This window comes from Ooceraea biroi, chromosome 12 (assembly GCF_003672135.1).
Source record: "Ooceraea biroi isolate clonal line C1 chromosome 12, Obir_v5.4, whole genome shotgun sequence".
Taxonomy (NCBI): domain Eukaryota; kingdom Metazoa; phylum Arthropoda; class Insecta; order Hymenoptera; family Formicidae; genus Ooceraea; species Ooceraea biroi.
In genome coordinates this window covers 8371553-8396819 of record NC_039517.1, presented here as the reverse complement: position 1 = coordinate 8396819, position 25267 = coordinate 8371553, and the positions used below count along the sequence as shown (strand labels likewise).

At 45.9% G+C, this 25267-nt stretch overlaps 1 long non-coding RNA gene across 1 annotated transcript in view; it reads left to right on the top strand.

Moving 5' to 3' along the window:
• The first annotated feature begins 348 nt into the window (after nt 1-348).
• Nucleotides 349-25267, top strand: part of LOC105284275 — a 44525-nt gene continuing 19606 nt past the window's right edge. Inside the window, exon 1 of the long non-coding RNA XR_894845.3 lies at nt 349-25267. This is a non-coding gene — a long non-coding RNA (uncharacterized LOC105284275).

Here is a 25267-nt window from a genome sequence, read left to right as displayed (position 1 = left end):
GATACCTAGAAAGAGAGACAAAGACGGAATAGAGAGGCCTTCAGGAGGAGAAAGGAGGAAAACCAGAGTTTTAAAGAGAAAGAGAGAGTGAGAAAGAGCGATGGAGAGCGACACTATGAGCGAAAAAAGGAGGAACGCCGAAGGGTGCAAGGAAAATAGAGAAGGATTGTCACGCTCGGCATTCTGGTGGGGATGAAGTTGGCGGGATGTGGTGTGGAGCGGCGGCGCGGAGTGAGAAAGAGAGAAGGAGAGAAAGATAGAGCGAGCGAGACAGCGGGACGGAGACGGGCGAGGGTAGCGAAGAGGGGTTGGGATGCGTAGGGACACAGAGAGCCATAAGAGGGTTGATGGCGGCCGGGGTTGGCCCCAGTAGCACAGTCGCGCGGCAAACTCCCGTAAGAAAGCACGTAGTCGGCGGTTCGAGACGCGCTCTCGTGCGATCTGCACCCCCGTCCGACAATGGACGGATTTTTTTCCAACCCCCTCGACGAGTTCGAGAGTTCGGGCCGCTGACCCGCCACCCCCGTCGCCGCGCACTCTCCCACACACCGAGGGGGATGTCGTACTTTCCCTGTGACTATCGTTGGAGCCGGATTTTCCGCGAGACGCGACGTCGGGGTTTTTCCTGAAGAAATCGTGGCTCGGACAAACGAGAGGAACGAGAGATGGAGCGAGAGGGAGAATGGACTTGGCAGGTAAACAGCGATCCATTATTAAATGTTACTCGTTGGGAAGTAAAGATGTCAATTTCGAGACATCGATCTCGATGGAATCCACTGGAACACGATGTGTTATACAGTCAACAGCTGTGCGCAAATGTTCATTTGATTGCTAGCTGTTCGACACAAGTGCGTGTAATTTTCGAACCTGATCTGTCAATGGTGCACAAGTCGTACCCAATTTTAATAGCAGGCGATATTTTCAGCAATAGTATTTACAACGCTATTAATTGCACGTTAATTATTCTGCTGAAAAAAAATCCGAGCAATAAAGAGGATCAATGCGGAGCACTTAAGCAATAATCCAATTAAGATGATGGAAATTTCACGAGCTTTCACGGTGCGCGCGGTACGCTAAAAGATACTCCAGCGAGTTCTAGTCTATTCGAAAGACAGTTATGTTGCTGGATTGCCGAAGATTAAATTCACTTGATGGCAATCAGAGATTAAATTTACTTAGGCAATTGACGATATTTGGCGGAGTATTTTTCTACGAAACGATCCGCTGAGATTTTGAGAAGCGTTGTCGAGGAACGGGCATCAACGTGCGCGGTCTTACGAGACTGAACACGAGGTGATCGTGTTCGTTGTGAATTTGTCGGCGATGTTTATGTCTGCGTTTTGCAGCGTCGCATTTTGTGTGACTGGCGCTTGACATAATGCAAAAGTTCCCGAATGGCGCCAGATGCGTCTCGCCTGCAAGTGAGAAAAACACGCCAACTGTCTCACCCACACCGTTGCTCGTTACTGAAAGTAGTCTAATTTACCAGAGTGTCTCCTTGCGCGACACATCGGCGCGAGACGTATCTTCTCAGAATCTCAGAACGCAACACGATGTCGCGCAAATGTTTTCTGATTAGCGGTAATTTCCCTTCTCGTAATTTATTTTAATACTGACGGACATTCCACGCCGCGGGATATCGCAATATATACAATGCGCTACAAAATTTCATGTACAATAATGATATCAAATTTGTGTTTACGAATCATATTACCGTCGTTCCAAATAATTCTAAGCGATATTAATTACCAAACGTATCATGAAATATCAATAATCACTGATAGCTTTAAACTAAAAGTCTTCTAAATAGATTACCGCGATATAATCAGCAAAACGAGATCAGCAAAACTTCTGAGATAGTTAATCAAATTTAACAGCTTAAACATATTTACAATTACTCGCATATAATTCGAATACTTGTTTCTCACATCAATAAGGATTCTTCGCAGCGATGATCATCACGATCACCATCGTGTCAATCAGATCACGCGATAAAGGGACGCTCAATCCTGTCCATTATCACGAAACAAAGTAGCCCGAGCAAACTCATTAGGACGCATGGCACCGATCGGACGCGTTGCAACCAGACGCAATGTCGTGTCGGATGAGCGGCGAGTGTGCGCGCGACAATTTGCTCGACGATTCATCGCTTAAGCGCCACGAGATTAACGCGCTGCACGTGCAGGCAAATGCTGCAAAATTGAATCTTCATGGCGCGTTACAGGTCCTCTCTCTCTCTCTCTCTCTTGCATGCGCGCGCTATTTCTCGTTCTTTCTCTCTTCCTCGCTTTCATCTTCTTGTTGCTCCGCTCCGGCAGAGACGACGTGTAAACGCGACGGCGGCGTCAGCGAAAACGTGAGCACGTCGATACTTCCGAATGGCGAGCGTTTTAGAGCCACGATCATCACTGGCGGCTGCATCGTTACGCGTGATATAACGGTGATCATCCAAGGAATCGTCGCTACGTGTTAACGTCCCGTTAACGGGATTAAGTGCCAATTACGTTCTTACCGCCGCGAAATTACGTGGCACGGTTAAACTTCTAATTTGATAAGTGGCCGTTAACTGCACTCGAGCAGTGTGTCTGGCTCACGCTTCAACAACCGATGCACCCGTCGTAGTTGTTTGCATCGTGATATTTCTTGGCTCGACGATGACTTCCTTCCGAAACAGACGCGTTTCCGCGCGACGCGATTAGCACGGTGTTTCACGCGTGGAAAGCCCGAACGCCCCAACGCGAACGCTACGTATGGAAGAGTATTTAAAGCTTGGTGATTAAAATTAGCGATGCACAGTGATGTATATTTAGGGACATTCCGAATTAATCGATGGAAAGCGTATCGCGCGAACTTTTAATCCGTACCTATTTTCGGAGATGATTTACAGTGAGTTATTTATTCACGATGTAGCGTAAAATCTAGCAATTTTTATAAGCCCCGTGCACGGTTCGTGATTGGAGTTAATAATTGAGAGATTCAGTATCTGGATTTTCTTCCCCCGAGTTGTTTCTCTCTCGGTGCGAGCATATCTACGCTTATAAACGACGTTTTCTACTCTTTTCTGCTTCATAACGTTGTTGGTTTTAAGACATGTCCCATTGTCGCCGTAAAAATACGCTCGAAGTTGGCACAATTTATTTCACTGTATCTCTCTGTCTCTCTCTTTGTTTTATTTTATTTTTATGCGCGTATTTGGCGCACGCAGTCGACTCTGCATGCGAAATCTTTTATTTATCTCTCCGTGTTATTATCGCTTCCGGCTGGTTTAATAAAATAATTATGTATTTAATTATGGATCTTTTGAACGATAGTCTCGCAGCTTTTGTTTCTCAATGTATTCAAAGATGCTCGTGTGCGCGATATACAAATATCATTACTATGATTCAAAGCTTATCGCAAGCTATCGCGAGGGTCTTGCTAATTGCAGCTGCAACAATCTCGCGATCACGTTTCAATTTGTCCCAGCGCTCCGTAATTTATACGCAATTTATGCTCAACCCCTCTCGGCGCGAGACGCGCCACGATGTTTATCGGAGGCTCCCAAGTAGTCTCAAGTTCATCTGACTTACAGGGTATCCAGGACCGCGCGCGCCTCCCTTCTATCACAGGTTCTTTCGTGAGCTCGACATCTCTCGTCTTCCGTTTCGATAGCAAAGATTCGGGTCTACAAGTCGCTGCAGATCGAAAAAAAGTCTGCGAATCGTCATCGCGCGTACATTCGCACAGATCTTTCTAAAATAATCCGAGAGCTAACTGACATCACTGATATCCCATCGCGCGCGCGGTAAATAGCCGTGAGCGACCAGCAGAAGTAGGAAATAAAAAATAGAGAGAACCGGGAAGGAAGAGCGAAAAGCTATAAGTACACGACAAGGACGAGAAGGCCGACCTCCGGTAATTTTCATTCCGGGGCGAGACAGCGACGAGGCTCTGAGAGAGGCTGAAACGTCGTTTAAGGAAATCTTGCCTTAAGTCGAGAGCCGTAGCGTTTAACGCAATTGGAGCTCATTTAAAAATCCCATCAAAAATGTACTCGGAAATATCTGCGTGTCCCTGCCACCCTCCCGCGAGGATCACCAACCGCCCCTTCAGCACCATTCCCCGCGCCGACCTCCGTCGCCACTACGCCGCTACACCGCCCCTCACTTAAACCACCCCCCGAGGCTATTTCTGCGGCCCTGCCGCTTCTGCCTTACTATCCACCCTCTTTTTGATCGTCACCCTCGCCGCTACCACCCTTCTTCTATCAAACGCGCGCGCGCACACACACTCATACACATTCTCGCGTCTTCTCGCAGACTTCTTCCTTCTCTCGCTTTCGTCATCGCATCTTTCCTTGGAGCATCTGACGAACCTCGGAAAGCCCGAAGAGAGACAGTGCCAGGGGCTGTTTGATTGGATTGTAAGCTCGATTTACACTACCTTCGGCTCTCCAGGCATCTCTCTCTCTCTCTCTTTCTCTCTCTCTCTCTCTCTCTCTCTCTCTGCCTCTCTCGTGAACACGAGCCGACACGGTCCATCTACGTACCAATTTTGCGAACCAGAGCGTTTTAGGAAGTTAGTAGATGAGCACGAGCCCGAGAGCGAGCGCGGCGCGACTCGGGCAATAAAATAACGTCGACGGTGACCGAGTTACAAAGGACAAGTTACGCGAGAGCTAAATAACGTTTGTTTAACAAACGTTTCCCTCTTTTTTTTCGTACGTACGTGTGCGTGCGCGCGTGTCGGGACTGCAGTTTTGAACGATGTCTGTAAAGTGAGGTTTTGCCAACTCGAAAAGGTTTGTCGCGTATTTCCGGTCGCAGTCTCGACCAAATGTCTTTCGCAATTTCAAGGTCTGTGCACGTTGTGCAAGTTTGGTCGCACGAGGAGAGAGGAAGAAACAAGAAACGTGGAAAGTATGACGGAAAGCGCTACACGCGTACGTAAATTTGATGAAGAGGCATAGAATGCTCCAGAATGTTAATGTTCAACCGCATAAACGGTTCTGAGAGACCGATGTGCGCGAGAACGATTAAAACCGCGCGCGCGAGTCTTGGGCGGAACTTTAACAAATCACGGCGTGATGGTATCGACAGAAGTATCGACAACTTTGCATTCGCGAGCCGTCAAAACGTCGCGCGGAGTTGAATGACTCGATGATTGCAAAGCATCCAGAAAATTTGTTTTCGCAGTAATGAAGCGCCGCCGTTAACGAACCCATTGTTCACATGCGGAGTTTTGTTTCTTCGTTCTCGCCCCGATTATACGCTCCGCATTATTCGCCGTAACGCGAAAATGGCTGCTCTTCGCAACTTACTCATTAACGCGTGAAAGTAGTACATCTTCCGGTGTGTAATATGAATCCTTTCCATAAAAATATACTTTAATGTAAAATAGTACTTTGATAAACATCAGCGAACACCTACGGAAAATTCTTCGACATTCATAACAAGATTTTTTTATGAAATAAGTTTTTCAATGCAGTTTGTATAAAATAATTATGAACCTTATATTCGGATAATTTGTTAGATGATATATCAGCGAAACATTTTTTCGTGTAATATCACATTTAGAAATTAGATTACACAAAATATTTTTTATTACACAGAAGTTTTGCGATATTGGTTTCATTTAACTTTTATCTCTCATCATCTGTGTAATATCAAAAGGGTATCGTAGTTTGATAAAACACAGCTCTGATGGTATTTAACAAAATCGAGACAGGCAATCATGGTGCGTCGAAAGGCAGAAGAGGAAGAGAGCGAGATAAACGGAAAGAGAAACGTGTCTATTTTCGATTCGACGAGATAGCCCGACTATTGTTCGGATCCAACAATTTTATTCATCTCGATCGTGCGAACCGGTGGAACCGATATTGCAGCAAATACAGCAACGAAACATTCTCATGTTATAATAGATAAGGTGAGCTGTAGCGATAATTATTTCTAGCCACGTGCTCTGCCCTTATTACTTCATCCGTCGAAATTTCCTTCGGGTAATTGGGTAATCGGGGATGAAATGCGATAAATGTTAGATAAAAAAGCATTAAATTAAATCGTGGCACTGTACAATGCGAGCATGACGAAAATCAAAGAGAATAATTAATTCACGAATTTTTTTATAATAAAAACAAATGTTGCGGAGAGCAGCTCGGGTAAAAAGATACATCTGTGCAGTTGTGACTTTATAATAAGAGGCTTTAATAGTAAGAGGCTCTTTATAATGAGGCTTTGTATAATGGAAAAAATCATATATAGTGCCTTATTAATAATTAATTGAAATCTGAGAAATTATTTGTTTAAATTTGCAACGTCCGGATTGTATGTCGATACTGCATTTACCACCACGGGCTCTTCTATTTATTTTGCTCTCGATGCTCGTATTTTATCCTGTGCTTCATTGCGCTTCCCGGCGCTAATGTAGGCAGACGCAAGGTGCGGCGATTATCCGCAAGTAGTCAATGGCTGACTTTACAGCACCACGACGTAGTTTGTAGCAGGCGGGGTTTAATATCGCCGAGCTGCTTGCTTGCGGCGATGTTGTCACTTCTGGCAGGCTCCACTCCGGCTCCCCGGCAAGTATCTTAATCTTTAATTATCGCCCCCTCACCATCCTCTTAATTACGGCGTAATTGTAGTTAGATAGCGTATCAGTGTCCCGCACAGAAAAAGTTTGACGGCGGACGAACGTCGGTGAGGTCGGCGTGAACGACGTCGATCCCGAGACGTCCAATTATCAGGGCCCGATAATCGGCCGGTGCAGAGAACGAGCCAGCCGGGAAGATCCCAGACGAACGAGAGAGAAACGGTTCAAGGATAAACGAGAAACCGTCTTCCTGCCGCGATGAGTTTCATGCGATCGCCGCGTTAACCACGGAGAAAACCTTCGGGTTTTTTAATAACGCCGTAGCCTCCTGGCGATGCCGTTCAACGCACGAGGCTGTCGTTCCTCTCGCAAATAATTCCGCCCGTAACAAGTGCGAGAGGCAGCACCAAAATCCAATAATTCTCGCGTATGGATCGCGACCGTTATCAAACACTGTTCTGTAGCCTACGAATTAAAAAATTAATAGTAAATATGCGAAGGATTTAGATAGCTAGTAAGTATTTCTGTGTTAATATTTCTTTCTTCTCTATGCTGTAATCATGTTTGAATCCACGGAATCATTGGTAACCGATGCGAGCCTGAGTGCATCGCCGAATATGCGACGCATGATCTATGCATTTTCCGACATATGTAGATAGACGGACGATGATTACCCCCCGATGCGAACGTAATTACAATCGGGCAGGGAGAGGCAAGAGTATAGCTTACATGTAAATTGCTGCTTATAGAGTCGATCGTGCTAGACTCTATATCCCGGCAGCTAGATTAGAAAAAGCACGGAGCCTCTTACACGCCTGACTAGCCACGAGGTAGTACCACCGTGAAGAAAGGGGGTTGAAAGGGGGAGGGAGACTGGATGGTTCGCAAGCGTAAAAGAGGATGCAGCGGGGAAGGCGGAGCTTCGAGATAAAAAGGGTAAAGAAAGGCACACTAACGAGAGAGAGAGAAAGAGAGAGAGGGTGAGCGTGAGAAAGAAAGAGAACGTGTGCGCGGAGGGTTGATACTCGAAGAACGCTAATTCGGTGCCGGGCTTGATAATCAAGCGGACTAACGATGAATCTCGCAGCCACTCCGCCTAATCTCGCGCGCTATGTCGAAATAAGGAGAGATAGAGCGACCGAGATAAGGGAGTTGCGCGAGATCCGCGCCAACATCCGTAATTAGTATCCCCGTCGAGCGCGGCGGCTGAAATAATACGCGTGAAATATAGTCGCGACCCCGTCAAATGCGTTAAATGGATACTTCGAGTTTTAACTCGAATCTTCACTCGGCTTGTCTGATGTTAAACGCAGATTGTATTACTCTATTAAATAACCAGCGAATCTCCTAAATTTTATAAGTTTCTTTATAGCGAAAGCTTTTTCACGTACATTGGTATGAAATAAATTTTTAAATACCGATAAATATAAAACGTATATACCGGAGCTTTACAGATACGTGTATTAATAAATTTCATATATAAATATCGAATGTAGGTAGACTGACGATACTAAAGATGACAGAGAGAATAAAGAATGTTAGTGCATCGTCATAAAAAAAAGATTTTAACGACAGTCATGAATGCATTCAATCTAGACCGATCTAGTTTCGACTATCAAGACCGACGGCCGTTAGGGAGTAACAAATAGTTCCGTAATAAGGACGTACGAGGATGTCGCCTGGCGGGGAATATCCGGTGAAAAGATCCGCCGGAAAAATATCGAGGGGAGGCCGCGCGTCGGCAGACCTGCTATAGCTATAGGCAATGAACTCGCAGCGATTTTTACGGCGCGTCTGTGCGTATAGACGGCAATCCTATCTACGCGCATACATCTACTTTCGTTTACGTATTTTCCTTTCCTGCGCCTGTGAGGCAGGGGATTGGGAAAGCCATGAAAGGAATCGGCGAAGAGCGGAAAGGCTGACGACGACGACGAGGAATCGCACATCTCGCGCTCGAATGCGAGACGCAGCAGCGCTGAATTCAGCTGAGCTGATTGATATCACGGGAAAAATTCCGCGCCAATATGCACACGTATAACTCCTCGACAACGAGGTCGTACTCGCTGCGCGCACTGCTACGTGAGATTTCACCGATTCGTCTTTACGCAATAATCGCGCGACAGCCAAATTGACGCGGATCGCGTTCTCGATTAACTTGGAATTGATTGCACGTGGTGCGATTTTTCTCTCTCGCAAGGGCACACTGTTTGTCGTTATTGCATGATTAGTTTTTCGCTGAATGCTGAGCATTTCCGACCACAATCACTTTTAATGAACATTAACGCCTGATCGCGAAATCACAGAGATAATAATACGTGGGTGCCACGTGCGCGTAATGAAAGAGCTTGCGATAAAAGCACGGCATGCCTCAATAACTCGTTGATTCACAGCAATCTCGATTCAAGCTCACATGACAGAGAGTCAGCCCTTCTCCACGTGCGCTTGGGTTAAAGGTCGACCGATATGCAAATTAAGGTTATCGCGTGGTTGGTTTAAAAGGTGAAAGAATGAATAAACGCAGTGTCTAAGTTCCTTCATCTCACTTGCAATCGCGCTCAAACGATTGCATTCTCAATCACCACGGATGAAGAGGAAACTGTTTTTTAATAGTTATATTCTTTTTTTTATTAAATCTTTCGTTTATGAATGGCAATTGCACGGATGTTCATGTTTATTGAATAGCTCAATAATTCTCGAAATACTTTCTCGTAGTTAAGTGCATGAGCGACAATTTCGAGTGGCACGATTGAACTTGACAGCGATACGCTTCAAAAAATATGTCGACCGCGCGCAGTAACTACAACGAGAGCACTAAAAGCGAGCGAAATCGTCCCCCCCGGGCACTAACACTTAAACCTCTAAAAAATTAAATTACCTCCTAATGGGTAATGGCGAGCCTCGCGGAAAACAGCCGGCGATAAAATTAGAGCCAAAGCCTCGAACGCCTGTAAAATTTTATTTTATTTGCCAGCCGGCAATTCGACTCGGATTCTGCCAGTTCTATGTCTCGCTTGTAACATTCCCGTAAGCATACGCCTTCACCATTGCAGTATGGGATCCATAGAAACCGCGCGCAAACAGTGCTAAATAATAACAATCTACATCCACACGTAAATTATGAGCTTCCTTGTGAGAAATTTATGTAGATAACGCATGATTTACGAGAACAACTATGATGACGCATTCGCTTCATTGTAACTTCGTAACTCACAGTGAAACGCAATATCTTTTTCCATCAGAATAAAAATAATCATTAAAAATCATTTGACGAGCGAGAAATTAGCTCGAGTCTCTAATCGCCGGTAGGATTGCACGTCCTACGCATCCTCCCACACATATTACGTAATCCCAAGATTTTTTCTCACGCGGATGCAGCTTCATCGGCGTTTCCACGCTGCTCCGCATGTAGATTACGCTCCGGCTTGATTTAAAATCCTTAACACCGGGATTCCGAGCGATACCAAAATAAACCGTCGTGCAAATTCTGCCGCTCGATAAGAGGAAACAATTCCCTCGCGCATGTAGAAAACCAATTGCAAGCCGGGATTGAAATGGAATGCCGCGCAAAGACGACGGCGCGTCTTCGATCGCACGCCGAAGGAAGATTTCCGATGAGAGTCGTATCTACGTCGTTAAAGGGGTTAAAGGGGGTCGCGAGCCGCGTCAGCACGTACCACGACGACGAAATCACGTCCGCGCGAGCGTGTGCACGCGACCGTCCGCGCGTCGCGCGGATTGCGGTCGGGGCTCTGCGTATAGGTGCACTCTCGCTCGCACACCTCAATCCTCTTTCTTCAACCCTTTCGCGCTATCGCGCCGGAACTGCCGAAGTCTTCGCACTAACGCGAACGGGACGCGCTCGTCGTCGATGCACGTGAAGCCGGGATCGCTTTCACGTAAATACCCAGCCAGTATATATAACGGGTGCGCATAAAGGAGGAGCGTACATATGGGATATGAAGAGAAGTAAGAACGCAGAGAGAGAAAGAGAGAGAGAGAGAGGGGGGGGGAGAGAAAGAGAAGCTCCCGGCAGATAGCGGCCGGGTAATAGCGAGGAACCATCCGGCAGAAAATCTCTTCCGCTGAATATAGTTCGAGAGAGTGGAAGAAGAGGAGAGAGAACGGGGAACGGGAGAAGAGCGTAATATAATGGATATACGCGAGCTGTCACGCAATGCATACTAAGCTCCTCTGACCGTTCGCGGGTTGTTGCGACCTTTGCCATCGCTTCTTTTTTTCATCCAGCCTCCACCGCTCGTGGTTAAGCCGACAGGCAGCCGTTAAGCCGCCTGAGTCGGATTGTCTTTCGGTTCTGTCATCGGATCATCTTCGCGAGACACGCCGGCAAGACGCTTCCTCCCGCCTCGTTCTCTCGCGATGAGTTTCTCTCCGTTTTGCGCGATCGCGAGGATTTCAACCTACTGCAGGAGTTAATTCTTCGTGTATTATTTATTTACGCGATATAAACAATCGACGAAGATGCAGCAGAGCGGTTGGGCGAAATGTCGAGACATATCAGTTGGGGAACGATAAAAAAATTCAATATCCTGCAGTTCTCGTGTTTACTTGAAGCCGCGGGCGTGGAATTGCTAAGCGTATTATTTGTGCAATATCGCTAATAATCGATACGATTGACTGTGATAACATGAAAAATCGCGGTCGCGCCATCCAATCGCACAGCTATCGACACGGTCGGCGGACCCGAATACGCTAAATTTGTCGAATTGTCGTTTGGGTATCGTCACGTTACTCGGGCCCCACTCTTTTGTCTATCGTTCGCGTTGTCTATCCAGCGCTTCGCGCAATGGTATCATTATCGCTCGTATCCAATTTCGCGATCCAACCGAAACGATGGATCATTAGGCACGAACTCGACCGTCGAGCCATAAGCAATTAACTGCGTCACCCGTTAGATAGGTACGATGAACTCAATGAACGCATCAATGTCCACGGTATTTGTTGCAACAAGAAAAAAAACATTTGCAGTAATTATCGTACGTACAATTTCTTATTTGCTAATATAGATGAAGAAATTCTTTACGAAGGAATCTGCATTTAAACGAATTTCTTTGAAATTAATGTTGGAACATTATTAAAAACAACGCGTCAAAGCTATGACGAATCAAGAACGAACAAATGCGAAAATAGCATTTATGTAATTCAAGTGAAACGATATGCGTTAAAAGTAACAAAAACGAGAAGAAGGAGAGTCCTGCGCGCTCATAAAGTTAATCGTGAGAATTAAATTAAACAATTACTCGCATTATCGTCGTGGCTAATTTATGCGGGAATAATCTGCGGGCTAAAATGGTGTTTGCTCGTGATAACATCGGTAAGTAAATATTCATGAGTCTTTCGGATATTCAAATCTGAAACAGAACGCTATTAACGTTAACACCGGTCACTCATAATCGTTCTCCGAGAGCAAAGAGAATTATTGGGGATCGCCAGTCTATTCCATCATCGCTCTTGGATTCTTCTGAAAGTTTAATAATGAAAGTAACGTAAAGTCTCGCCTGTTAATTTTATGCGAAATGATTTTCGTATTAACTCTTATTATTATATTCTAAGGATCATGTATAAGTCATATACACTGTTAATAATATACGCACTAGTTGAACTCGTTCTCCGAGCCAAAATTTGACGATAACGGCATTACGTTACCTTTGATATTATGATCCCAGGATAAAAAACATAAAAGAATATTTTATATTTTGTCTCGTTTTATATTTTGTTGCCTCAGAACTGCATAAATCTCGACGCGAGCGGATGGCGGCAGTACGAATGCGCGAGTCCGTCGAATCCGGCCGATAAATTCGCGCGGCACGCCGGAAAGCTGTAAATTCGATAAATTCCGCACGCCGGCCAAAGCCGCGCAGTTCGGTCACCCAGTTCATTCGCAAAAATTAACGTTTAAGCCCGGCCGGATAAAATGCCGCTGAACGACCATTGATCCCCGTAAGCTCTCTCCGGTCGTGCTCCCTGATATCCGGCGCGGAATCGCGCGTGTATGCGGCGAGATTACACCTACGTCCATGCTACGTGCTCACCATTTGGACGGGATGGATCCTGCCTCGACGGACACGTACAGGGCGATTTAAAAGGAGGATCGCGAGAAATGCCACAAGTGCTTGCAAAAACGGACGAGAAACGGACGAGAAACGACCTATCGTAAGCTGGCAAATTAACTTTGATGGAATTACTCGAATTCACTTGATTCGCAAAAGCCGATTACGTGCAAACTACGAAACGACACGTCATAACGAGTAGTTTCGTTCAGTATTTTTTACTTATATGCTTATTTCGGTCATCAGTCTTTCGGTGCTCGAGTCATTCTGTGAAATCCCGGTTCGCGTAGGTCGTTATTCGTATCCCGGAACTTTATGAAAAGTCGTAAGCTAGCTCGAAGTTCCATTCCACGAGTACAATACACGCTACTAAATTTTTCAGGTTGTTTTTTTAAATCAGCCTGTACATGGGATCAGTACTTTTCTCTTTTTCCATGTTCCAGCTGCCGTGCGGTCGCGTATGTCCTCGTTATCGGCGCGATATTTCAGTTAGCAAGTGGAACGAAAGCGCTCCTGCAGGCGCAAAGCGAAAATCGAGTGCAATCGTATAAATTTCACGATCATAAAGAAAGATCCGTTTGTGCGTGCTTAACGGTTTTAAATCGGCCGGAATGACGTGGATTCGCGGCAGTTAGCGGGGATCGCGATGGAAGTGTGGTGTACGTTGTCGCTCGCGGTGTTATCGGGACAGCGACTATCGGTGGTTATCATCGGACGAGGACCGTAGAAAAGATTTCCGCACGGTGATTTTATATCGGAGCTGAACAACAAATTGAATTTGTGTTGATGGAAATTAATTTCATCGAGCGTGCGTCGCGTGTTATCTCGTCGGCATTATCGAAACGAGCACATTATCATAAGACCGTTAGCGGAAGAAAATTTTCCGAAATTGTTGCGGGATTGATCACGATCGTCAATAAGGGTGACGTGACGTTGCGTAATGAATGAATGACCAAGAGGGTCGGTTCGAGATCACCGCGATCGAATCGAGATGGTCTCTCCAACCTGGTAGCGTCTTCTCGTTGATAATGGCGAACAAAGGGGTGTAATAGCCCGGATTGGAAATGTCCCACTGATATCCATTGTGCCGCACGACACAATGGATTAAGAGCAAAAAATGCGGGGAGTTATCAGTATCGAGGCAAGAGAAACGCGTGATTGTTCCACGGCTCGATAATAAGACGGAACGTGCGATTGGCAAGGGATTTAATGCGAAAGAAATTCGCCGATCAAAAGAACGTCGCTCGATACTTCTACTTCTCTGTCCCTCTCCTCCTTCCCACCCCTCGCTGCAATGTCGCGGAAATACGCGCTCTGAATCCAGCAGCGCGGCTGTTCGCGCTTTTCCACCTCGTCTCTCCTTTTCCCGCCTCCTTCTCCTCTGCCACCCTCTCGTCCTCGTTCTCTCCGTCTCTCTTTTTTTGTTCTGCTGTTCCGGATGCTCGATGTAGCCTACGCATAATTAAAGTCGTCGCGAACTTAGATTGGCGAGAATTGCGCATCCACTCTTTGGCGAGCGCGCGAGGAAATTGGTGCTTGCAGCCTGAGAAACTTCGGCGGGCTCTTTAATTGGTAGAGGTGCCGCGCGCGCGAGATGCCGGAAATGGAAATCGACCTTGAGCTGCGCGGATATGCTTAAAATTTCGTTAAAGGCGCTGAAAGAGGAAGACCGCGGCTCGCGATATCCGTCAACCGCACCGGAATCCATTTCTCGACCGCTCGGGGACAACATCGGCTCCCTTCCACTCGAAAACGCAGATTAACGAAAATCGATGGTTGGCGAGTTCTTACCGGCCGTTTTTACGCACCGGATTTATCAGGGTTAAACAGAGTTTATCTTGGATGTATCTATATTTTATTTTCAATTTAACGTTTGAAAGATGCATCGCGCGGCATTTCACGGAAGCTGCACATCGATTAAGAGCTGAAGGTACCAATTGCAAACTGATGACTTCATATCGCGATCTGTGACGCGGCTCAACAGTCACAATTATCATGTGATATTATCATGAAAATACATAATTTATCTCAATAATGACGAATATGAAAATTTTAATGCATATCAGCTTGGAATGATCGGAAAAGTCGTCCAATAATCCAGCCGAGGTCTCAATGAAGAGACGACGTTGTCTGGAAATGATCGCACGTACACCTTACCGAGGCACGTTAAATGAACTCTCCCCGCGGCGGCATTCCGACCTGAATGGCGTTGGCGAGAAGACGGCAATGGGATTCGCGCGCTTTTCGTTTAGATATAATAATTGAGCGAACGTGACGGGCATTCTCGTTGCGCAGGAAGCGATTTTCACGAACGAGAACTTTTTAGCGGGACACTTAGCGGGCGAGGATGGGTGAATACGCCTCATCGATAGGAGAACGGAGAAACGGGCGAGAGAAGCCGCAGGGGTAACTTGTGCGGGGTAGGAGCTGCAAGGTAGGCAGGCGGAATAGGCGGCGAATGTCGCACCTACGACTTTCGGAATCGTAAAATTTGAAATTGCCCCGGGAGCCATTTGCATGCCGCGTTTTGAGGGGACGGTTTGCCGCAAATTTATTCGTCTTCTCTCGTTCCCTGCCCGGTTTCCTGCTCCGCTCCTCTCCGCTCGTTCTTTTTTTCTGTCTCTCTCTTTCTTCCTGCCCATTCGCGGTCTTCGCGCGCCGTTGGGTGAATAGAATGGGCTTGGTACTTTTAGGGAGACGGAAATGACACACCGATTTTAGAATCTATCAGGAAGCAGACATGGATGGTTGATTATCATACACGAATTCATGCATACGAGAAATCCGTGTCACATACGTTTCCATTTGCGAAAAAAGAATGGTGAAATGTCGTGTAGTAACGTCATAGTGATTAAGTAGATATCAGAAAAATCAGAAAAAAAGTGACGTGTACGCTATTGATAGTTACTCGAAAATGCTTTCTAAGCGAAAATGTCATCCGCGTTTCGACCCAATCTAATTTGACACGTGAGAAATTATCGAGATTTATTAATAAAATATTTGATCTTTAGTTACGTAGAAAATATATTGACAAACAAAATAAAATTTCATATTTTCATTCTATGCACGTGAGAAATTCTGCTCAAAAATTCTGCATGCTGCATTACTTCATCGTATATCAAACTTCTGCATCCGGCGACATCAAAAATCAAAATTCATATATTGCTATAAAGACAATTCTAAAAAGGGACTGGCTGAGAGATTTACTTACAATAAACACTTGTGTCATACATAATATCTGCATGATATTTGTGCTGCAGAAAAGAGAAAATCTCGCGTTAATCCGTCAAAATAAATTCTGCACGGCGACGCGCACCAATATCATGTCGCTATTATGAGCTGTTTTAACGCGGCGTTTGAGCTACGCACACGCGCATTACACGGCCTAATTCTAACGTTTATCAGGATTAACACTAAACACAACGTAATAGTGCGCGTCGTTCCGCCGTGTTAGACGTATATAGCCGCGGCTACGGCTGAAAGGGGTGGCAGGGAGGAAAGGGGAGGTTAAGTGGAAATTGTTCCGCGCGTAACCGGCTCTTCGTCGTCAAAGCCGCGATCCGTGAAACTCGTCACAGCCCTCGCTCGTTTCCTTTACGTCGCACTGACGTTGAATTACTTTCCGAACGGAAAGACGTCGTCGTCTGTATTTTGCTCTCTCATGGAGAAAGAGAGACAGAATGAGAGGAACGAAGGGAGAGAGGGAGGAGGGACAGAGAGAGAACAAGCGGCTTCTCGAGAGCGAGGAGCAAGAAAGCGGGTCACGTCGATCGAGCGGCGCATACGAGGAAACGGCGCGTAGATATCATGCGAGAATCGACAATATAGCCTCGCGCCTTCGGCTGTTTTCTTATCTATAGAGCCGATCAGCGGGTGCGGGCGGTAGCAATCGCTTGAAAAGCCGATAGGAAGTTACCCGCTATCAGCGACAACGAGTACCACCCATCGGCCGTACGGTACGTGCCTTTATTGCTGTTAGATAACTCGTTCGACTTACTCCCGCAGTGGCTTCATTGCTGGCCATCGTGTCTGACGACCCTTGCACTTGGACATGAAAATTGTTAGCGATCGAAACGAAGCTACCGATATTACTAATGATTTCGGTATCCTTTGGTCTTAAAAATATCAATAAGATATCAAGAACTATCGATAAGACGATGATTTAAATAATCGAACGATGGACGCGTGAATACGACAAAGTGGTCTGACCAAGATCGGCTGTTTCTACTTAAAATCGAATACTCCGTAAGAATCGACCAGAATTGCAACGCCTGTCTGAGAATGATTTATATCCCTGCGGTCAGCTTAGTCCCGTGGCTCATTTCTCGTCGATGAAGTCGAAAGAGGGTGAAATCCTCGTGAATAACGAGGGGAAGGCGGAGGGGAAGACGTGTCTTTTTCTGGGAGCGCCGAACGCATCGGGATATCTAAATTCATTACCGCTTGTTTCACCAAGTTTAATTGAATAGGAGGCGCGGCGGGGCGGCAAGCTTTCCGTAAACCCGAGGACAATGGCGAGGTGGGAGGGACATTAATACGGGATACCCCACGAAGCGCGAGGGAGATAAAGATTGCGAAGTCGGGAAATTAATAAGTGCCTACGTAAATATCTCGCGTAGGCAAGGCGCACCGCGCGCGATTCGGTAATTAAATTTTCAGAGGAGCGAGGAAACTTACGTCGAGCACGCCGAGGAGTCATTCTCACTGATCATACATCTCATGATAATGCTAACGCAATGAGTTCGCGGCGAGTAGGTCCCGCGCGATTAATTCGCGCGCGGATTTAGGAGCACCATGCATATTAACTCCGGTACGGTCAAACGCGCGTTTCGTGCTTCCGCGACCTTTTCGCAATTATCCGACTGTGCTCAAATTGCGCTCAAATTGCGAAAGTTGACGGATACTCGCGAGCCAAGTTCATTACGATTTTTCACAAAACTCGCAATCAGGTAAATAACTCGATTTCGACCAGCGCAAACTCTTATTGCTCAGGTCATACGGAGCCGAGTTCTCTTTAGCGCGGCTAACAGGAGCGCGAGATGAAATTACGAATTTATCGATTTACGTAGTTCAAAAACGGTCGGACGACACACGTTCGCGCGCTTTGCAAACTCGCTATATGAAAAAAAGGGAAGGAAAAAAGGAATGATGAAAAAAAGATATTCATCTCACTGTACACTGTCAGAGTTAAATCAGGTAAATTCGTCGGGCTCGCTTTTTGAAACATACTTCCTTTGTGTCTTGTGTCGTTCGTGTTTGCGGTCGCACTACCACGGCGAGATATGATTAAAAAATACATGGAGCATGATTTTGATTTCACGATTAGCACGAGTAGTAGTATCATGACGAGAAAAACTGGTCAATATCCGATCGCGTGATATCAATTTAACGTACGGCGACCGGAAGTATTGCTGAAATCAAATATACGTCGGAAATGGCACCGGCGGAAATTGCAATTGGATACGTGCTTGTGCATTCTACAACGCGTTATTTTACAGTATCCTGTGCGATACTGTAGAGAGAAGAAAAAAAAGAATGGCAGACCTAAATGTCTCCGCCTTGAATAGTTCGATCCTTCGGACGCGTTCTGCTCCACTTTTCACCGGGTAACCGGGAGACACGATGGACTCGGTTAAAAAGGCAACGTGTAACGTCGCTTCCTGAATTCGCACGCGGGACGGGGGATGACGTGCGGCGCGAGTCGTGTGAATTACTGGATGCGTGTCGGGACGAGGGACAATGACGTTAGAACGAAGAGAGAAGACGAGGGAGAGCTGTCAGATAGTAAAGCCGCGATAGCCAGAGACCGACTCGCTGAACCTGTTCCTCTCTCTCTCCCTTTCTCACACACACACATTACACTCTATCCCATTCTGTACGTATATGTATATATCATCCCTACGTGCACGTACAATGTACCCCGCGTGCACACAATGCAGGCGATTGCCTATGGCACATACAAATGCGCAGCGTGTACGCGCTCCGGCTCGCTTACTCGCTCGCTCACTCGCGCACGCGGCGAGCGGCGCGAAGCGTACGTCGAGCATGGCACGTTCGAATCGTATCTCGAACGGAAGGCGCGCAACGTGCATTGTTTCGCCCGAGCGGCAACGCCTGACGTCGCCCGACGACATTTCCTTCGCACTTTAAACACCCGCGCTCTCTCGGGCTCGCGTATCTCTGGGATTCTCTCCTTTTCATTCCGCGCCTACAGGGTGGCCCGGACGTTCTCGTCCACGCCTCCTCGCGGGAATACCGCGTACTCGAAAAGCGTTAAATTATTTCGATGTCCAAGTGAAACTTGTAAACTTGAATCATTGTAAACGATTAGAACTTTGATGTTCTATTGATAGCTTTATTCATGATCTAGGGCATAAGGAATATAATATTACGTTTCTTTTTTTAACGTCCAATATGATGGCACAATTAACGCTACAAAACATAGAGTTTCTGATCTAGAAATATTCCTTCTCGTCAGAAATAATTTGATACGCCCGAATTAAAATCATTTTCAACGTTTCAAGTTTGAAAATCGTCGCAGCGATGGTACATCGAACTTTTCTGAGACTATCGAGCTCTCGACCGAAAAACGCCAATAAATTCCGTGACGCAGTAGTCGACGGATATTTAACAACGTAAAATAAATTTTTCACGAAGCGTATAAAATGTAATTATCGCATATCGCTATATGTATATCTTCGATTCGCCACGGAGCCGCGCGCGAAGCCACGAGTTTAGCCCAGTAACGAGTTTCCATTAAAAAAATTCCTTTCGTCCCGGCATCAGCAGCGGTAACGTAGCATAGGCAACAGCGAAGTCTCAACTCGGAGTCGACGTCTCCCTTTCCTTCCTGTTTGTCGGTGCCGGTCACCCCCGCCCGGCCGCTTCGCAGCGTAATTTTATTTCTCCGATTTTAAGCGACGCTCCGGGCCCTAATTTCGTTAAATGAGTTGTTTGCTAACTCGGTTAAATTCGCGAGCAGCCAGCCAGCCAACCAGCCAGCCACCCAGCCAGCTATCTAGGCAGGAGGCGGCAGTCTAGCAGTCAGACAGGCATGCAGCTCTTCCCGGCCGGTCGTCGGTCGACCGACCAACCAGCACCGAACCGGTCGGTGGGGTCTCGCACGGGTAATGGTTTGACATGGTTATTGACGTTTCAGGCCGAAATCTAATTATTTGATATACGTGCTTGTCTGCCGTCACTGCGGCATACAGATACGTCAACCATCAACGGTGCACCTCCCGTTGACCCTGTCTTTCCCTCTCTCTCTCTCTCTCTGTCTCTTGCATTTTCATTCTCTATCTCCGTCATCACTTTAGCAATACAAGGCTCCCCGACTACCTCATATATGGTTGCGCGTGGGTTACAAATTGTCCAAGAGATAGGTACTCCTGGTGATAAAGATTCGATATAAAGGATTCACGGGAAATAATGCACGAGGAAAATAAGAATTAACTAAATGGACTTTATAATGCGGTAACCATGGATGGAGAACATTCTTTGCCAGTCAAGTAAAAAATACTTCCTTCGCTAAACTCGTTAAAATCTCGCGTCACCAAGGCATTTTTCTAGAATGTTGAATCCCACAATGTATTCGCGATGATATCTTCACAGATATATAATTTATATAATATTAGAGACATGATATAACATATATTAAAACATTCAAATAAGAGCGTGTATATATACGGGAACCCAAAAGAATGTCTGTCCAAGAGCGATCGAGTTGCGGTATGCATTCGCGGGATTCGACTCTGGCAAATACTCGATGGAGCCGTACATTAAGCATGTGCGCGACCGAAGTACAGTTAGTTAACGTCCGATCACACAAGAGCGGTCGGTTGCGCTACTCTATAACAGCGTTACGTTATAGGCCGGCTCGCAATATGCTTCCCCGGCACACCCCCCTGTCCGCGCCGCATCCCAGCACTTCCTCTCGACGTCTACGAGGGTGAATCTCGAGGCAGCCAACTACCGGGAACGGTGGTAGTTCGGTCGGTGCACTACACGGCTTTCGCGCGCACTGCGCGACGGCGTACTTAACATAATTACAGAACGCCGTGGCATTGTTCCGCATCACGATGCCTCCGGGACAAACGGCAGTAAAGGTCGAACTTTGCCCACCACCAACTCGGCTACCGTGATTTCCGATCCAATCTCGTTGCCCGCATTGCGATCGGCTCGCTACTGCGCCGCGCGATCTGATCTGATTCTTCGGACTTAACAAGGATCATCCAGCTTAGTCATCGCGTGGTTGCTTAGATTGCTGCAAGCCGCTAATCTCAATTTCTGAATTTACAATTTTGCATCCGCGTAATTCGCGAATCTCGCGAAGTTCACTACATTAAACTCTTTTTGCGCGAAACGGATCGATATCGAGAACTTTTTCTTGTTCCAGAGCGACTCCTCGATTGTTCATTACTACGACTGCGATATGCTGCTACGAGATATAGTGCATCGAGTGAATTGCAAGTAACCGTAAAGCCGCGGTTTCTTTGAGGCTATCGCTGGCCTTCGTCCTCCCTTTTCATAATTTTAATCGTTGCTGCGGATAACGCCTTGAACGAAAGGCGGACTAGCAGGCTCTTTACAGACGGATGACTGAGTTCATCCGAAATCGATCGCGTTTTTCAGTAGCGGTTCGGGAAATGAACTGGACTTTGTCAAAGGACGAGATAGGAGCGATCGACCGGATTTTCGTGGAATATCGTGACAAGCGGAAGTCTATGGCGTCTATGGCTTTACGCGTATGGAAGTTTAAACGGTTAATGCAACAAAAAAAAGGGGCGAAAGGGAAAGAACGAAGTACTTTGCCAGGTATCTCCGTCGCTCCGACTCGCGCAACCCTCTGTCTCGTTCTACGTCGATGCGTTCTTTTTTCTCCCTGCTCCCTCGATATTTTCTCGTCTGTTAATAGGAAGGCCTGTCAATTGCGCTTTTCACACAGCTCTCGTGTGGTGCTTTACGAGAAGCTTTTCCGCGGCGAAAGAGCATAAATGCGCGCGGCATGGCGCGACGCGCGCGTTCCACGCACGCACGTGTATCCGTGCTTGCACAGTCGCAAGCGGATACTGAACGCTTGTATAGGCACGCGCATGTATGCATGTGCACGTTCTGCAACGCTTCTGCACGTCATGCAAAAACACGCACACTCGCAAGTGCGTCCAACGACATGTCGTTGCATGTATACACACGTTGAATGTATTCGCGCGTGCATGTATACACGCGGTAGCTCGTGGTACAGGGATGGACTCTACGCTCTGGTCGCCCGTGTAGAGCCCGCGTTTGCCTCTACGGGGTGTCTTTCAGGGAAGTAACATCGTAATTTCATTAGGTATCCCACTCACTAACTCATTCGCTCCCGCGTTCGTCTCTCCTCTCCTCTCCTCTCGCGGCGCGTAGACGCGCAAACAATGCCTGCCAATCTCTCTCTCTCTCTCTCGCTCTCGCTCTCTCGCTTTCCCCCGAGCCACCCCGTATCTCTTTGTCGTCGTCGTCGTCGTCGTTGCCGTCATAGTCGTCGACGACCATCCTCCCCATGTGACCTAGCCTTGATAATGGCGACAGCGAATAAATCGGACGCGCGTATCGAGTGCGCTTATTAACTCGGTTAACGCCGACGATTAGCGGGCCGCTGACGGAATATTTAGCGGTAGCCGGTTTACAATAATTTCGCGTCGCACGCCACGCTCGCTCGTAATATCATCGTAAGCACTGATTAAACGCGCGCCGACCGTAACGATCGCGATACGATACGGCGACCGCGGTAATTCCGCCGAGCGTATTACGAGCGCAGTAATGGAATCGATAATAATTACACGGCCGTGAGAGCAGCGCTCCACGCCGTTGTCCTCCGAAGAGCCGCCTTCTTTCAAAGGCAGCCTGGTTGCCTTTATGCCCTAGGTTAGCGGACTGTGTGTGTATGTACATTGTATGCAAAGTGTTAAAACTGAACAGTTCTAATCTTTATACAAGATGCTTCATTTTTACCGAATTGACCAAATTTCATTAACCCCTTCGGCGGCATTGACGCCATATGGCGCGAAAAATGTATGTGTCCATGTCGGCATTGACGCCATATGGCGTCCTTGTATTTTTTTCAATTGATTGGGCCGATCTTCATAAAACTTAGTACGCAAAAGCTTTTTGGGTCGCTGAATACGAATCCATAGTCAAAATTTCAAAATTCAAAATGACGGATCCAATATGGCGATCAAATAAAATCAAAATTTGTTCGGAATGTTATTAAATCTGATATCTAAGAGTTTTTGGGACTGATAATACGAATCTCAGATCACAATTCCAAAATTCAAAATGGAGGATCCAATATTATCAAAAAAGCAAAATCTATCCGAGTGTTATGAAAACTGGTATCCAAGAATTTTTTCAGTTGCTGAATTTGAGGTACAAAATTGCAAAATTCGAAGTGTCGAACCCAATGAAGTGGCACAAAATAAATAAAAACTTGTTTCACTGACTAAGTTTTTGGATGCATCTTTCCAAAGATAGTTTGGGTTCCCAATTCTAAGATACAAATACTTATCAGTTTTTCAATTGTTCTTAGATAGATTTGGTGTTTTGACCATCATATTGGATCCGCCATTTTGAATTATGAAATTTTGTATCTCAAATTCGTATTCAGCGGCTCAAAAACCCTTTAGATACCAGTTTTCATAACAAATAGATAGATTTTGGTTTTTTGACCGCCATATTGGATCGGTCATTTTGAATTATGAAATTTTGTACCTCAAATTCATATTTCGCGAGCCAAAAAATCCCTAAATACAAGGTGTCTTTAAAATCCGATTACTGTTTTTTGGGTGCCACCAGGGGCACAAACAGTGATATTCTGTTTGCCGCTGAAGGGGTTAATGGCGAAATCTTTGACGAATCTGCGATCGATCTTCCCAAATTTTTGTCAAGAGACAAAAATATCGGAGACCGCTTTTTTCTCAATTCATAAATGTTCATCAATTTACAATGTATCATTATTGGATTGCGAAGCGATTTGTTACAGAACATTATTACAGCGAAAGAATGTTTATATAGTCAAATTAAAGTGAGAAATTATTTGGAATTAAATGAGAAGAGTGACTCGCCGCGCGTATTTCTGAATTAAATCTGATTGATTTCGCGGGGTCAACAACTTCGGCCATCAACTGTGCTGCGTTTCTGATCCCGAACGCCAGTGTCACAAGCACGTATCAATTTTTGCGTATAAAATGAAACCTTATTCTGTTTATCCGTAACGCAATTTATGAAAAAGGAAACGCTCGTCTCTACAAAGAGCGGAATATCCGTCACGACTTTAGATTCATAAAGCATCAGATTATTTTCTCCTCCATCAGCTTTCTATTCTCTCTCGTCTATTCCCGGAACAAGAATTTATATCATGAACACAAGGCTCGCGCTATAAACTTATATCCTCGTCCAATATTTTTCTTCAAAATATCTTATTACTACTCGGCGCAACAAAATACTTTAATCTTATCTTCAAATTTCTAGAACAAAACAAGAGGGAGAAATATCGGAATCGACGAAATCGTGATTAACAATTGAACAAAATACACATAACGTGTAACATTTCACTGATCGTATTGGATAATGCGGAACAACCAAGGAGCATCTCTGAGGAGGAGGACCAAGCATGGACGCAGACGTCCGGGTTTCGTGACAGGCGAGCCGTTCGTAAAACTTGGTTCGTTGTCGACGAAACCTGCACGATCTGCTACCACGTCGACGAGTACGTCAACGACGCGTGCATCGCGCAGTGGAAGTGCCTCGGTAGTTTTACACGCGCGTGTCGGGAATAACGCGCACCGCTGAAAACCGCACGACGGGACCGTAACGCGTGAAACATCGACGCGCATTCGTCATGCGAGAAGTGAGGCGAGTAATGTACCGTATCGCGGTGAATAAAATGAATCCGAAAATATACACACAGGGTCTGCATCGTGTACAACCGCGCGACATTCACGATGTGCACGCGCTTGGAAGGTAACACGGAACACTAACGAGAACGAAATATACCGAAACGAAAAGCATGATGAACATTTTCTCAAATAAAAGAATACTCTTAAAAGTGCATACAGAATACAATTGAGGATAATTCTTGTTTTACAGCAACGTTTTTCCAAACGAGATTGTTATCCCGCCCAATTTTCGACGCAGCTGCGTGCAACATTCTTTAACAATTAGCCGTGCTTTATACGTATATTTCCCCGTAAATATGGATTTACAGTGCACTACGGATGGATATAAAGAACATTCCTTTCCAGGATAACAGGATAGCGAGGCTATAAAAATAATAGCTTCGTAATATCAGGGCGATAGTGCGCTTTGGTAATTTTCATCTACAATCGTAATGATTATGAGTGGCGCCTTATTATTTTCGGTCAAAAATGAATTTTCTATATTCTTCGATAGTGATCAATACTGAAAAGCATTTTCCTCAAGATTGAAACGTATTACGTGCTAACTCGTCGTTACCGTCGCGATTATGCCACGCTAAACGCTTTTGCGCGTATAACTCATAACTTGTTCGATAATACCACTTCAGAGTCACTTGAGAATCATGATTTCAGGATCGTGGAAACGGATTAATGTAAGCAGCTTGTCCTCGAAACTGG